General features: G+C 38.0%; 1 protein-coding gene across 13 annotated transcripts in view; it reads right to left on the bottom strand.

Annotated features, from left to right (window-relative positions):
• The window catches only part of PARD3 (par-3 family cell polarity regulator), a 465,648-nt gene that overhangs the window by 28,282 nt on the left and 421,842 nt on the right, over positions 1-15,524 (bottom strand). The gene's annotated exons all lie outside the window — the stretch shown is intronic.

Genomic DNA, 15,524 nt, shown 5'->3' with positions numbered 1-15,524 from the left:
TTGTGTAAGCACTAGCCTTCTCTGAAAATGACTTCTCCCCCACAAAAGGTAACAGAAACTCCATGAGTATCTATGGGAATTTTCAAAATTAACTAAGGCAAGACATGGCTTCCAGAGAGCAGTTTATATTGCTATGCTGCTAACTCAGATAAAGTTCAATTCCCGTGAATTTTCCCATTTGAGCTGCACAGTAATTTGCTTTTCAGGGAAACCAAAACCAGGAATTAGATGCTATGTAAGAAAAGAATGATAAATATCCTTGGGAAGCAGGACCCACAAAGATCTGATTTTGCTGCCCTTTTGCTATTTACTTTTTATTATTTTTGCCAGATTTCTGCATCATTAAGCACTACTCAAATAGCAGGACCCTATCTGCAGCAGACACTGCACAGACTGCCTACAACCAGGCCTTAACCAAAGATTTTACAGTTTAAGAACAGATTTACTCTTGCACAATGGAGCATACACACATTTGTGAAATGGTCCTTTTCCCCACAACAAATGCATGCAGTAGGTGGTCAGCTCAGTGCCCACACCTCCACTGACCGCGAAGGGAGCCGAGCTATGCAGGACTACACTGGAGACACCTAAAACCAGATGAATTAGGTATCAGAGCAGACTTCTAAAGTCAGAGCACCTGAATGAGAAAAATCACCTTACAAATGATACTTGGAGAAATTCTGTGGGATTTAGATATCATCCAGGCTTATGGAGAGGGCCACGTCAAAGATGGTCCCTAGGTTAGGAGCTGACTAGCACACAAGATGGTGATGGTATCTACCATGACTATGAAAAGAGCTGGCAGAAAAAAATGTGAGTGAAATAACTACAAACTCATTTTTCCTATGCTGAGGTCAAGTAGATGCTAAATATCCATCAGAATTGTAAAAAGGAGAATCCTACAAGAGCCCCTTCAGCCCCTCCCTGTCTTCGCAGTAGGCAATAGAGACTCCAGCCACCCCTACACACAATGGAAAGGGGAGCCAAGGAAGTCAGAGCAGCTGGGGACAGCCTTCATTTGCATTATTTTTACTGCCACTTTGAGTAACAGGCAACGTAGAAGCATGAGCAGCTCCCCAAAACCATTCTCGGGATTTTTTTTTTCACCAAACAGTATTATTTTAAGCCATTGGCACAAATGAAATAATAATAGTCTCACGACTCACATAAGGCCTCCTCCTTTCATTCTGCTGTCGGCTGAATCCAAGACAACCAAAGTCAGAGTCTGGTTATCTGATTACATTTAAGCAACTATACTTCCCCTTGTTGTGTACAGGTAATTGCTTCTTTTGCAAAGGCTGTAAAAGCCTGCATTGAGAGAACAATACAACTCATTAGCTCATGGTACTTGTTTAAAATAAACCAAATGGCACGTCTTATATTACAGCTATGGCTCTATTACTAGTGCCCAATTCAGGTCGCATTTTTCCCAGCTCTATCGCTCCTAGTAAATTACTTGCACTTGATGTAGAGCAGGCATAAAATGAGCAGAAAACAAAACTTCGGTCATTTTAATTTAAATTCTCATAATGGCAGGTCAAATTTATGTGAACTCTTTGGTGAATTGGTTCCTTTATTAGTACCCAGTTTAATTCAAATCAGAGTCTTCAACAGAAGATTAATTAAATATTAATCAAAAGTCCAGGGCAGTCTAAGCTTCTGTTCCATTAACCTAAATGTGACTCCATACAGAACCACAATGACTTTTTTCCCCCCCCTCGCCCTATTTTAAAGAAGGCTTTTAGTTTTTTTTTCCGTTATGGTGCAACTCCTTGTAAATGCAGACATGCTATTTGCAGTGTATGTTTAAAGGTCATCATTCTTTTTCCTTTTCCAATTAAAGCTGCTCTTAATCACAATTAAGCTTTCAAGAAACAATTAACAGAAGTCAAAACTTTTCTCCATCAATATGTTTAAGAGATGTACAGTGTGTACCCTCTATTACCACTGGTGTCACTGAACTAATTATGTGATGTTAAGGTTCACCTTCTCGGGTGTAAATTTTGGTTTGAGTTGACACTAAAAAGAAACATCAATTTATTAGGAGATAAAACTTGTTCCGCAGTAATGGAACAGCTGTGTATATAAATTTATTGCAGCTTAATGTTCTCACACATAAAGCAATTAGAGCTTTCTGACAGACAGACTTGCTAAGTATAGTGTGGAGCATATAGTAACATGCAGTTATAGGCACAACATATTTAAGAGTGATCATATATATTCTGTACAGCAATATCAATTTCTCAAGCCTCTCCAACCCTAGATGTGTTCTTAATTAACATAAATGTATGTTTATAGTCATGTGAAATTTTCCTCCTCTGTGGAGGAACCTTGTCATGCCACGTCATTTTACTTAGAGACACCTCTTGTGCTAAATTTGGCTTCTGCTGCTGCAGGAATAGATACAGCCTAGTTCCTTTAGGTGGGCCTAATTTTTTTCCACACAAAGGATAATGGAGGCAATAACATTGTCATCAGATTGCTTAAAAAAAATCCAAAAGTAAAACCACATACATGGTGTTTGGGATAAGCACCTTTATTTCTAGAACCATAAAGTATGAACTCATGAAATAAACTGCGTTTATCTAGCATCATTTCCTCTCATCACCTGCTCTCGGCTAACTTTAGTTGCCTTCAAATAGCTTCCAGGGTATTTTTCCTTCCTTCCTATCTTTCTTACAGGACAATTATATTTAACTCAAGCTAAGGACTGTGGTTTTGAGGATATTGATCAGCAAGACTAGCAATGGAAACTGAGCATTATGGAGCAGTGGTGTTCCAGACTAATGGTATATGATACCTTTTGTAATCTTGGAAGCTTAGGAAATATTAGGTCTTGAAACAAGGATACATGGGTAATTGAGATGATAATTTTCCACTTGACGGACTAAATAATTAGACTAAATGGAGTTTTCCAAAAGACAGTTCTGAAAAAAAATCAGAATTTCACGATATGTGGAGGTACAAACATGTTATTTGCTTTTACTTTGGAAACTCCTAGGGGACTTCCTTTTTATTTAATAGCTCAAAGCTGCTCCATGCCCAGTTTTGTCATATTTACTCATGAACAAACACATATACGTTATACAATACCTGACACTCTTCCTGCATTTGAATAGATTTATACTATGTCTGCCTTTACGTGTACATCTACCAGCTAACTGATGTGATGCTCACATCAGTTAATTGGAATTTCACTATCTGTAACACCTGGGAAGACTAATTTCTTAAATATTTAGTTAGAGGATTAAATTAAATGACAGGGAGATTATTGTTGTAAAATAACCGCATGACTTTTTTAGGCTAAGATTCTCAAAAAAGTCTAAGACAACTGCAGCGTGTTTCACGCTTGGTTTGAACTGACGTAAGCGCTGGCTGGTGTGGAAAAGTTCTGCCCCCCGCAGCTGAAAGTTCCTGTCCCAACCTTCGAGCCACAAAGCACTCATGAAGTCACACGGCTATCCAAATCAAGGAGCTGAATGAAAAACCTTATTTTTTAATTTCTTTTCTATTCTCTTCTTCTACAGGATTTGCTTTCGGGAAGGTCAGCTCCCTGATCCCTGTGTAAGCACTAGCACTGGCAGGGACATGTGATGTGGGGCAGAGGAAAAGGCAGAGTCTGGCTTTTTCAGTGCAAACTGATCCCCACGGTGTCCCGCACCCACGATATGTCAATAGCAGGGGGATACTTAACTCCTCTGGCAGCTTTAAGGAAGCCAGGGTTAAGGTAGAAGAGGCACCTAAGAAAGTAACTCTGCAATGAAACTGTGGAAGCCCACTTGGTCATATGAGTAAGACAAATCGGTGGCGAGATGTTCAGAGTTCATCTCAAATTGAAACACTGACAACAATTAAAACAGAAATTTATGAACAAGGAAGATAGACAGGCATGTACTTTTTACACATACTTTATGTAGTTTAGAGTGATGTGGTTATCCTTCTCTGCCAAAACAGCAGCATGAAACCCCCTCTAAAAAGAGAGAAACGGCACAGCAATACAGGTAACAACTGGAGCTTCGATCGTGCCATTACCATTAGGTCATCAGAAATACACGATCTTGTGCCAAGACAACCAGCTTTTTCATTTCACTCTTTTCTGCTTTTGTCTTTGAGACGTGACACAGGTCAGTGAACCTAAGCACAGAGCAGAAGGCAGGAATTCTTAATTCTGACAACTTTGGAAAAGCTATTCTGAACCTGTCTCTGCCGCAGCTTTAGGAATCACTACCTGAAATATCCAACAATATTTACCTTCCTTAGATGGGTGCTCTAAAGACTGATGCTTCTGGAAGAACCCTGAAGATAAGAACTGTCAACAACCTACATATTCTCAGTTCTGGCATACTTGCAGCATACAAATTGAAAATAACTGGCAAAAATTATGTTATTTTCAGATTGTTGTTATAAACAAATTTTGAGCTACTATTGAAATTTAAATCCCTTATAAAAAGACCTTTCCCATAAATTAAACCATTTCTGCAGTTCCAGACTATTTAGTTCAGGGAATAATTTAGTCTTAAGAAACTTCTTAAAACGTACGCCCTACCTCCTGTTTCGTTCATGGTACACATAAAATGCTAAATTATGGAGTAATGGTGGGGGTTTTTTGTTGTTTCTCGGTTTTTTTGAAAACCATCACCTATCCACCACACGAAATAGATTCCTTTCCACTGTGCTGACAGCTGTTTCCCAGGTAACCAGCCTAGCCAGAAGTTGCCTTCAAGCAGTGTAAGGGAACCAGCACGCACCCCCGGCACGGACACGTTTTGAGGAGCGCTTTTTAACTGCTGCTGTGTCCCCAGTGCCCCCGGCAGTCAACAGGAGCTGGGAGTATCCAGCAAGTCATGGAATAAAGCTCAGCAGCAGCCAAAAAATAGCAGCTAAGGCTGACTTTATATACAGAATAGTAAATGCCATTGGCAGTTGGAAATTAAAATTACCCTCAGTGGTAAACCAGCAGGATTAGATTTCACACGAGCTGTCACATTTTACGCATTCTGCCTGCTTCTTCCCTTTTCCATAAGGGAACTGGGACAAAAGCAGCAGGTATTTTGCTGCTCCTTTCCATAATCAGGAATCATTGTCCCCCCAATTTCTGAAAGCATGTGTTTAATACACCTTACTTGATAAATCAGATCTCATCTGCTGTCAGTCAGTGTTCTTCTGGATTTCATGGTCATTGCAGTACATACAATTCTAGTAATTTTTTGTCCATCCATCTTCTGCTGGTATGTATTAATCGAAAACTGAATTATTCTATAAGGCACTAGCTACAGTTGAAGGTATCTCTTACAGCTCTCTGTTGTTCTGGGTTTGGGCACTTTTTAGATCCATGCCATCTGATGCTGCAATGTAAAGAGCTGACAGAGAAGATTATATATTGAACAGGGCACTAAAGGAGTAGGATTTACCCTATAAGCATACATGGCTTTTTTTTTTTTTAATAGGATAATGAAAAAGCTATATCTTTGGGAAATTCAATGCCAGATGTAAGTGGGTAGTATTGCTGATCAGTCAGTTCCTAATAATGCCTGTTATGGAAAAACTGTTGAGCTTAGGTAGGTTTATTTTTATGAGCAGAGGAATAAACTTCTTTCGGTTCCCCCATCCTCTTAGCCCCCCTGCAGACTCAAGCATTACTCCCCTTTTATTATGTTGGAGTGTGGGGTTACAGATCCAACAAATGGGATGATCTCAACAATTATGTAGGAAATGCACAATGCCATACATGGGTGAGCATATGCACACCCATCCTGCAGCATGGGAAGACAGCTGAAGGTCTTGGACAAACATTGCGCTCTGTTTTAAAATAAAATCAGGCTTTGGTGTGTAGAACACCAAGTTATTTGCTTACACTGTGCTTGATTGTTCAGATATTCAGCCATCCTAGAACTTCCTATTCCTAAATTCATTTCAGACACTGCTTTTTTCCAGTTTTATCACAATGGTCCCTTACAGTTAGCTGCAATTTAATTTTCTTGTTCTCTTAGTACTGTGGATCTGACTGTGCTGTGTCTTTTCACTGTCCAAATATACCTCCTTTTAAAATTGACTGATCGTCTTTTCCCTTTAATATTCCATGAAAGGCAGACCAGCCACTTTCCATGGTAAAACAAATGTCCTCACAACTATTCTAGTTCCATCCAAAAAGATTCAATGGTGTCCCTTATCTAAATGAGCATATCTAGCAAATAATCTACCACGCTCTCAAATTCCTGCTTTGCCACAAGCCCTGAGGTGAGACCTCCTCAGACAGCGTCCAAGAAGCGAACAGCAATGAATGGAATTAGCCTGCCTTGCGGTTTCTTAGTGCGAGTGGCTGGACATACCCCAGGACATCCCGAATCTGGCCCATTTCCCTGTGGAACACAGTGATTCTGTGAGAGCTGGTCACCACCACCCCACAGCAGTACAAATAGGAGCAGCGTGTGGAAGAGAAATAAGAGAAACTCTTTCTTCTTTATGTACTCATGTGGGCATGCAAGAGGGCAGAACCTATGTATTTCAATACAGTACCACAGCCTCTTCATCCAAACTCAATTAGGTTGGTTTTAATAATTCAAGGGAATTTCTTTTGCATAATCCAATCAAGTTTCTTAAAATTACATTGTATTAATAATACATTATATTGAGGCTTACATGGACAGATGTATGTACTATTTTCCTAAAGATAGTGCTTTCAATATATCTCCTGCCTCTGAAATATGAACAGGAGGTTACTGATTTCTAAAACTAGTTAAAAATTGGAATTTCTATGGGGTACAAAATTCAGATTGGGGTGAAAAGTCAAAATACTAACTTCTTCCATGAAAGCAGCAGCTACGGAAAAAACTGCGATGCAGAAATGGTGAAAAATATTGTTCTAAAATTATCTGCCAAAATGAAATACTTCATTATTCCTTAAATCAAAATGCTCATTTCAGTTCACCTGAACTGTACATGTTCCATTTGGGATCACTTCAAGAAACATCTGTGCTCTCCCAAATTGCTACAGGCTCTCATGGACTGCAATTGAAGTGCTTTATGCAGCTATTCTCCAATAAAGTTGGATTTTTTCACTGAAACAAGGTATTTCATGATGTACACCACAAAAATTCAAACAGAAGTAAGAATATATTGCCTCAGGAGAAACAACATCTAGTAACGAGTTGCCATAGAAGATGATATCAGTGCTACTTGGCGATATTGATATGAAAAAAAAATTGTTTAACAAATTGAAATATTTCATTGTGGGTTCAATTGCCTGACCTGCGATAATATGTTGCAATTACATCTTCATAATGGAATATTTTTAATATGGAAAAATTAAAACATATTTTAGGCAGTTTCAATGGTTTACTAAATTTTGTTCATCAACAAATTTTACAATAAAATAATTAAATTTTAAATTCTAAGAAAGGATGTGAGAAATGGAAACAAAATATTTTATTTCTCATTTGTACAACTATGTGCAAGCCATATGAAAATCCATTGGAAAAGCATCCACTTTCAGTATTGCTGGTCAAAAAAAAAACCCCTCTTCAGAAATAATGGGCAATATATGCTTTCTGAAATTAGCTACAACAAAGTGAGTAATTGCTGGGCGAGGCATACAACATTTTACAGACTGTGTTCTTCCTTGGAACGAGATCCTGAGGCTGCTTTAAAAGGTGTAATCTTCTGTAATCATTTCTGGTGCTCAAAGCAATTACTTCTCAATGGGAAAAGCAAGTAGGAGAACAACAGTATCCAAGAGCAGAGTTCACTAGTTTGTAAACCTTGACCCTTCATAGCATTCAGTTATTGACCAAGTTGGTAAAAGGAGAGTGTTACGATCAAATTACTACAACCCTCATCTTAGATGGCATGGAGCACCGTGAGGCCAGTGTCTGGTAAGCAGAATTTAAAGAAGAAACTTGTTTAAGATCTGATCCCTTCACAAGGACTTTTCACTCCTCTGTTCCAACAAGGTGAGAGTTTCGTACAAGCAAAACGCATGTAAGTGAGATGAGAAACAAGAAGGAAACACTATGCCTCCCCCCTCATTCTCCAGCAGCAAGCTAAGGGCAGCTGAGGTGGAGAGGGGGGTGAGGCAGAACCGATTAAGAGCGCTCGTGGGAAGCCTGGGAGAGGCAGGTGCTGCTGCTGCTGCTGCTACAACGGTGTTTAAAGTCAGGGAAAGAAGCCGCCAAGTAAGAACATATGGTAATAGAGCAAATTTGCTGGATGGAATGTGTATTTTTCCCCTGCTTACTCCCTCTCAAATAAAGACTTTGGTTTTATGTGTCAGAGACTTTAAACAATAATAGGCCACTGCAGGAGGCAAATGTTAACGACAGTAGTATGAAAGAGCTGTTTCTGAGTAAAGGGAAAGGATTTCTAGGGGTTTTAGGCTATTACTGCAGGCCAATACACACATCTGCTCTTCATGGGTTAGATCCATGGCTTTGCCTTCCATGGCATCCAACCACCTGCTTTCTGCAGGAAGAAAGTCAACGGAGCTGGGTTGTAGGATGCTGGGGAGAGGGAATGGGGAGGAGGAGAGCACAGCAGTGAAAACAGGCTGAACACTCCTTGATCGTGTTTTAGCTGGTGTAAAAGCAGGAAAGAACACATTATTCAAGATACCTCTGCCTCTCAGCTCTTACTTTCTTCTGATCAGCTAGGAAAGAAATGAAGAGGAGTGTGGAGAACTCGTGGGAGAAAGCAATTTTTGGAAGAGTGAATTTAAATTAGAGGAGAGCTAAGGGAACTTCGAGGGAGGAGGAAGAGGAACAAACATATGTTTATGGAGATGTCAGGAGATTTAAAGGCTGCTGAAGTACTTATGCACAAATCTGAAGGGGAAATAGAGAATAGGATAATAACGTGACAGTATTACTGGAGAAAATACTGGGAAAAGATGGAAAGAAGAACGGGGTTTAGAAAAATCTATAAGGAAACAAAGACATTCAAAGGGGCAATGGAAAATCTAGGTAATAATGGTGAGGATCATCTCACTTAAATTTTAGACATCTACAGTTAAACGTCTGAGTGAAAGCTTTCAGTTTTTAATCTAGGGAGAGAAATCAGCATACAGAGGCAATGAATGATAGCTGTAAAACTTACCTTAGACACCTAAGGATCCCAGAGGACATGACCTCTAGAGAGGCTTCTTTCTTTCTACTGGATATAACAGGACTTTGACACGAGCCGAACTTGTATATGGCAAAATACAGAAAAGACTCCCACTCTATGAGAATGAGACTAAGAACATGAAGACAAATGTTTTAACTGAGGGAAGACCAGACTCAGCAAGTGAAGGCAGAACTAGAATGGAGGCAAAACCACATGAGAATGAGAAGAAAGCCTGGACAAATCACACGAGTGTGCAGAGAAGGAAAAGTCACTGGAGGAAAGAAAAACTTGAAGAGTGGAGTGCTAATAGAAAGTTTGTTTCATTCAACTTTTCAGTATGCAGTGAAACAACAATAGTTTGACCTCTGCCATCATAGCCTTTATTCTTGGAAATATAGTGTCCCTTTGGTTTTAGTCTGAAAACTTTGTAGGTGCAGAAAGGTAGTTTTGCCTTTTCAGGAGGTGAACATCTCACTAACAGTGCAGAACTGGAAGGTCAGCAAAATCCACAAATCCTGGCTCCCTATAGCCTCAGGCTTAACAAGACCATACTTCAGAAGAGTCCTCCTTTTACACCCTCTTGCCAGGAACAGCTCAAAAGCTACAAAATACTCTAAGAAAAAATTAAAACTCTCAGTACCAAAGACAATAAAAGTATAAGAAGCTCATTGTGTCATGAAAAGAGAGACTACAGGCATCACCAAGACTTAGGCTACATGAAATGCCTAGATGGGTCCTTTGAGGACTACATTTCACATTATAAAGAAAACAAACCTTTCCCCTTCATATACAGGTCTCTGCCAATAAGACTTTAGGAGAAGTGTCCTGACTTCAAAAGGCGTGTCCAGCTCATCTTTGAGTTTGAGTGTGAAGTACCCAAGCAATGTTTTGTCAGTGTGATGAGGAACGTCAGCATTTCCCAAGATGTGACTAAGCTCTGAAACTTCAGATGAAGGCCCTGTTCCCCAACCACCTGCCTTGCAAAGTCAAAATATTTCTGGCCCTTTCAGGTGACTAACGGATGACATGAAGCATGGGATTAATTAAATACAACATAAATTCAGAACAACAAATACAATCAACAAACTGTGATCTTGTCTGTTTTCAACTTCCTCTTGGGGATACCAACAAATCAAATACCCAAAGGTTAATATCACGCGCTTTATTTTTCAGACAACAGCATGGAAACTGGGCAGCCACAGGAAAAGTAAACTAGATATGATTAAAGAAATGTTACGACCTTTGTGAGACTTTGAGGACTGCTGAGCAGCCTGTGAGTTAATGTGATAGAGGAGAGAGATTGCTGTTTGTTTACAGCGTGTCCAAAGGCAATAAAAGAAACTACAGAGGAAGAAAGTAACAAAGAACAACGCTGCTCAGCCGAGCACTCCTTCCCCGAGTCTGTTTCCCTGTTTTCAAGAGAGAGGAAATGCAATGCATCCACGCTCTGAGCCCCTGAGCCATGTATTTATAATTTATTAAGAGGTCAAAAATGGCATTTGCTGGGTCTCAGTGTCCAAAACTCCTTGAATTACTCTAAGAACTGAGACTCTGTGTTTAAATTCAATAACTAGAGCTTATTGAACACATCCATTATGATGGGAAGTTCACCTGCAGCAAAACTACAAATTCCTACCCCAGTGTCTGCTGGGCCTTGCGTAAGACCCAGGATCAGATTCTCTGCAAGAAGCTTCAGCATTAGGTATTCCAGGTCAGTCATACCAGGAGACATGAGCTCAGTAAATGCACTTCAGGTTTTATCCAGTTTCTTTCTCTCTCTCTCTCTCTCTCTCTCTCTCTTTTTTTTTAAGATATCAATGTACAGTATTTTAAATAGGCTTTGGCCAAAATATGAAGTACTTTGCATATCTTTTGTGTTTGATTGGTCTTCTTATATTAAAATAAAAGCTTAATGAAAGTCAAACAAGAACAGCCTGTAACATTTTCAAAGATATGTTCAAACATTAACTGATTCATCCTCACTGGCTCATTAAGAAGAGGAAATTGCAGCAGAATTCTGTGTTAAAACCACTCAGAGAGGAGATGACAGATCCAGGATCAGTACTTATAAATTACTGTCTCTCACCCTTGGTCTCAGTCCCAGCCCTGCAATAAACGTCTGTGGGAAAGTTCCCTGGGCAGGCTCAGAGCCATCACGTCCTCAAAAAAGGCTAACGCAAGTTGAGAAATTTGCTCCTCCTTTCGTCTTAGCATTTCACCAAAGTCTCAGCCCTTTCAAACACCAGGCTTATGATTTCAATAATCCACCATGGTAAAAGTCATTTGTGGAATTAGATATATTGCTAGCTATTCAAATATTTTCTATTACCTATTAGTGCACTGTACAGCACATCAATACAGAGCCCAGATATTACAGCAAGGAACACTCTGAAAATACCTAAGCAGACTGATCAATTTAATCTCTGTTGCAATACAGTGCATTAGTGAGATGGCTTTTTTTTTTTCCTTTTTCTTGGCACAGCTTAGGGAGCTCAGAATTAGGACAAATATTCTCTTTCCTCCTCAACAAATGCTTAACAAATGACAAAAGTGACAGCTTTGAAAGATTGATTTTTTAAAAGTGAGGTTCTGTATGGTAGCTTATGAAAGCACTTTAATTTAGAATGATTATTAATCAACCATCCGTTCAGATAATTTTCTAATTTAGGGGAAAAAAATCTATATTCTGTCTCTTACATCCCCATCAGGTACTAAAATATGAATGTCTGCACTCATTAACAAATACAAATAGGGAGCATTATCTGATGCAGAGAGACAGGATTAATGCTCAGATGTAATAGTCCTACCTGACAGAAAATGTTCTGAATTTTAGTACAGAAGAGATATCATCTGAACTTTAAATATTTTATTATATTACAGCTATAAATACCATACATGTATGAAATGGCAAACCTATTCTGACATACTGGAACATAGCTGCGTGTTCTGGATGCTCCCTGTTTAATTCTACATAGAGCAGAGACTTAATTTCCTATTAAAAAAACATGGGATAATAAAACAGCAAGTGCAACTAAGGACAAAAAGATAAGAGTGCAATACAAACAGCAGAACTGGCAAATAAAATTTTAAACCTGAAGAATTAAAAGATATTTTGACTGACACATTTATAAGCCCATCCTTACACTGATTTATTGTTGTGTGGTCTATCTACTTTGTTTCCCCAGCATGAATCCTGTGAAAATTGGAAACGTAATGTGAATATTTATCACCACAACACTATTCTGAAACAATCCAAAGAGTTCAAGTAGTATGCAAAATACCGTAAATTAGTTTTCTAAACAAAGTGCATTTAAAGCTCAATCCAGAGGAGTTATGTGCCTAGACTGGGATATGGACAGAAAAGCATCTACAAAGTAGGTCTTGTGTTTCCTGGTCAACTTTTCTACCTGACTGGCTACTGAGTCAAAGATGAATGGTACCCTCGCTGCAGCCATGCTTAACAGAATAAAACCTGACCGAAAAACAGTAGTTGCATTTCTAGGGGACTGTTCTTCCTTGAATCGCCCTATTAGCTGCATAGGAAGCTTCAGAAGGAAAAACAAAATAAATGTACACCTCCAACAAAATACTGGCTTCTTGGAGGCAAACACTATTGACTTGGAGGCTACGTCTTCTTTAGGCAGGACTCATAATCCTTTCTAAATGGACCCTGGAATCATGTCGGGTTTAAAAATCCAAGTTTATTGCGACATGTATATACATAGGCATAATTTATGAAGGAAGACATGCAAACACAATTGTAACACAAAATATGTGGCAAGGGAGTCATTTACTAGGCTTTCATACAAAATACAAATTTATTACTAAATGTCTATGCCTAAAACTCAGTATGTAGTACATCATATTTTAAATTATTAACATCTCTGCTGGAGAAGCTTCCTTCATAAAATATTTACACAGCACATCTCAGGACTCTGTATTTTGCCAGCAGTTACTCAAAGTGTAAGATAAATATAGTTAGCAGGGCATTCTTTTCCTTGATAAGCTATTCTTTTTACTAAAAAAAACCCTCAAATGTTTAAGCTATACTACTGCTATGGCCTTTGTTATGAAATACTGCGCTCCAATATAGTGATACATTTTGACCCTTGAGAGCTATGGGGGTTGGAGGGCATAGCTTTTGCTAATGACAGTGCATGGCTGTAAAACAGAAGAGGCAGGCATGTTTCAATTACTTTTCCAATTAGCAGCAACAATCAATGCATGCTGCAAAAAGCCTTAAGGAAACTGGCAAAATGTTGCAAAGTATGGATATGGTTCTCTTTTAAGTAGCAAACGCAGGAGCAAGAAAAGTATTAGTATTCCCTTGATTGTTTTTTAAATACTGCAAGACCATACAACCCTGTATTTCAAACCAGGCAATCTGGAAGTGTTGCCTTTTCAAAATCCAGACAGCTCTTCAAAGCAAGCAAGCATTAGATAACTTATTCTTTTCTAACCTAGGCAAGAAGAAAACTTCATATTGGTCATTATTTTAGAGAAAGTAAATTGAATTTATGATGCAAACTTCAAATGTGTTGGACTATTGTTTAAAACTAAGCAATAATTATGCTCTAATTTTTCTAACAGAGTCCCTGCTCAATAGAAAAAAAGAGCCTCCAGCATTTCAAACTCTTGGCATACAGTTGCCTGGACTACTAAAAAGCTTCTCAACACAGTATGAGAATTCTGTTGGCATTTGTATATTCAGTTTGTCAATGTCAAAATAAAATTTTAAAGAAGATGTAAGGAAGCAGAAAAGCAGAACTATAGACTCAAATAAATGGATTTTAAAATAAAACAAACCCAACTATACCCAAGATATAAGGCACGTATGTTTTGAAATACGTAACAGTCTACTGTTACCAAATATTCAGCTGCACAGTTTAAAAATTAATTTGAAATATTTTCTTGATGTTTGTATATTTTTATTAAGGATATGAAGTAATAACTATTTGGATCAATTTTGCATTAATGGTTGATACTAAATACAGAAAAATTGTGATGAGGTAGCATTAATTTTAAACTTCATAATACACACACATCACTTTCTACTGGGGGCTAAATAGCCCCCAGCAATACCATCCACATCCCAAACTCATGGAAACACAGAAAAGAGAATTCTGTGATCATTCCATTTCATTCTTGTTTTAAATAATGTAACAGATACATCTTTGTAATGAGAAAAAAAATACAGAACATATAAGAAATGAAAAATATCTCCATGTCCCTTACTACATAGATATTATTGGTAATAAGGCAAAGGAATGATTTTTTTCTTATATTCGGGGAGAAAAAGTGCTGTTGATCCAATTGTAAATAAGGAGATTACTAAAGAGTAAACATCTATAATGAATTGTTTTCAAATCTGCAAGACCAGATTACTTGTGGTTTATAATTTCTAAGGAATGGTCTGAGGGTTTCCTCTGGACAATAATTTTGAAGTATAATATCTACTGTATCACAGAAGGAATTCTAAAATCTAGAAAAAAGACAATGTGTCAATATTTCAAGGAAGTAAGTGGGATCATCTCAACATGACATCATTGCAAGGAAAAATTGTGAAAATAATGTTAAAAGAGGCAATCAGTTGGATTGAGTGGTAGCATGATTAATACCAATCAACACTGTTTAATAGAAAACAGGTCTTCTCAGGAAATTTCATATCATTTTGTGATGATATTACAAATTCAGTAGATAAAGATAACTTTTGAAAATACTTGCTTTAATTTCTGTATAAATATCTCTCCCTATTATCTCTCTGATGAAAAAGTAGCATGGCACAAAATCAACACGGCTTATATATTAAACATGTTAAAGAACACTGAGAATCTGAAAAAAGAAATTGTAAATGAGGAACCACCACCTAATGGCAATATCTTTGGTGATATTGTGAAGACATGCATTATAAAGAACCAACAGGACTGAGCATCAGACTCAAGATACATTTGAAAACCTAAATACCTCAGAACAAAACTGTGGACAGCAGTGATAACTAAAAATGTCTTAACAGTCCTAATGAATAACCAACAGAAAATGGATTCTTACTATAGCACAGTGGCTCTCAGAACTTGCATATTTTGTGAATTCTTGTACCTGGATGTGCAATGTAGGATCAGAAAAGTCACATATATCTGCAGATGACACTGATAACATTAAAAGAAAGTCATTTGCAGTTCTTGTCACCACACTTTCAGAGGGATGTCTATTAAAAGAACAGTATATATTATCACAATAAGGGTGATTAACCTCTGGAATAATTTACAATATACGTGGTTATTTTTTCTCTCACCTGAAACCTTAAATTGAAATTAGATGGACTAGAAATACCAAACTGAACAAGGCAAAGAGGAATTGATGAAGAAATTCCAGATGAAAAGTATGAAGTAATTTCAAAAGACCAGTCAACCTATTTTTTTTTTTGCACA

The sequence above is a fragment of the Mycteria americana genome, chromosome 2 (genome assembly GCF_035582795.1).
Source record: "Mycteria americana isolate JAX WOST 10 ecotype Jacksonville Zoo and Gardens chromosome 2, USCA_MyAme_1.0, whole genome shotgun sequence".
NCBI classification, from domain to species: Eukaryota; Metazoa; Chordata; class Aves; order Ciconiiformes; family Ciconiidae; genus Mycteria; species Mycteria americana.
The sequence above is the reverse complement of the archived record's forward strand: the minus strand, read 5'-3'. Positions and strand labels throughout refer to the sequence as shown.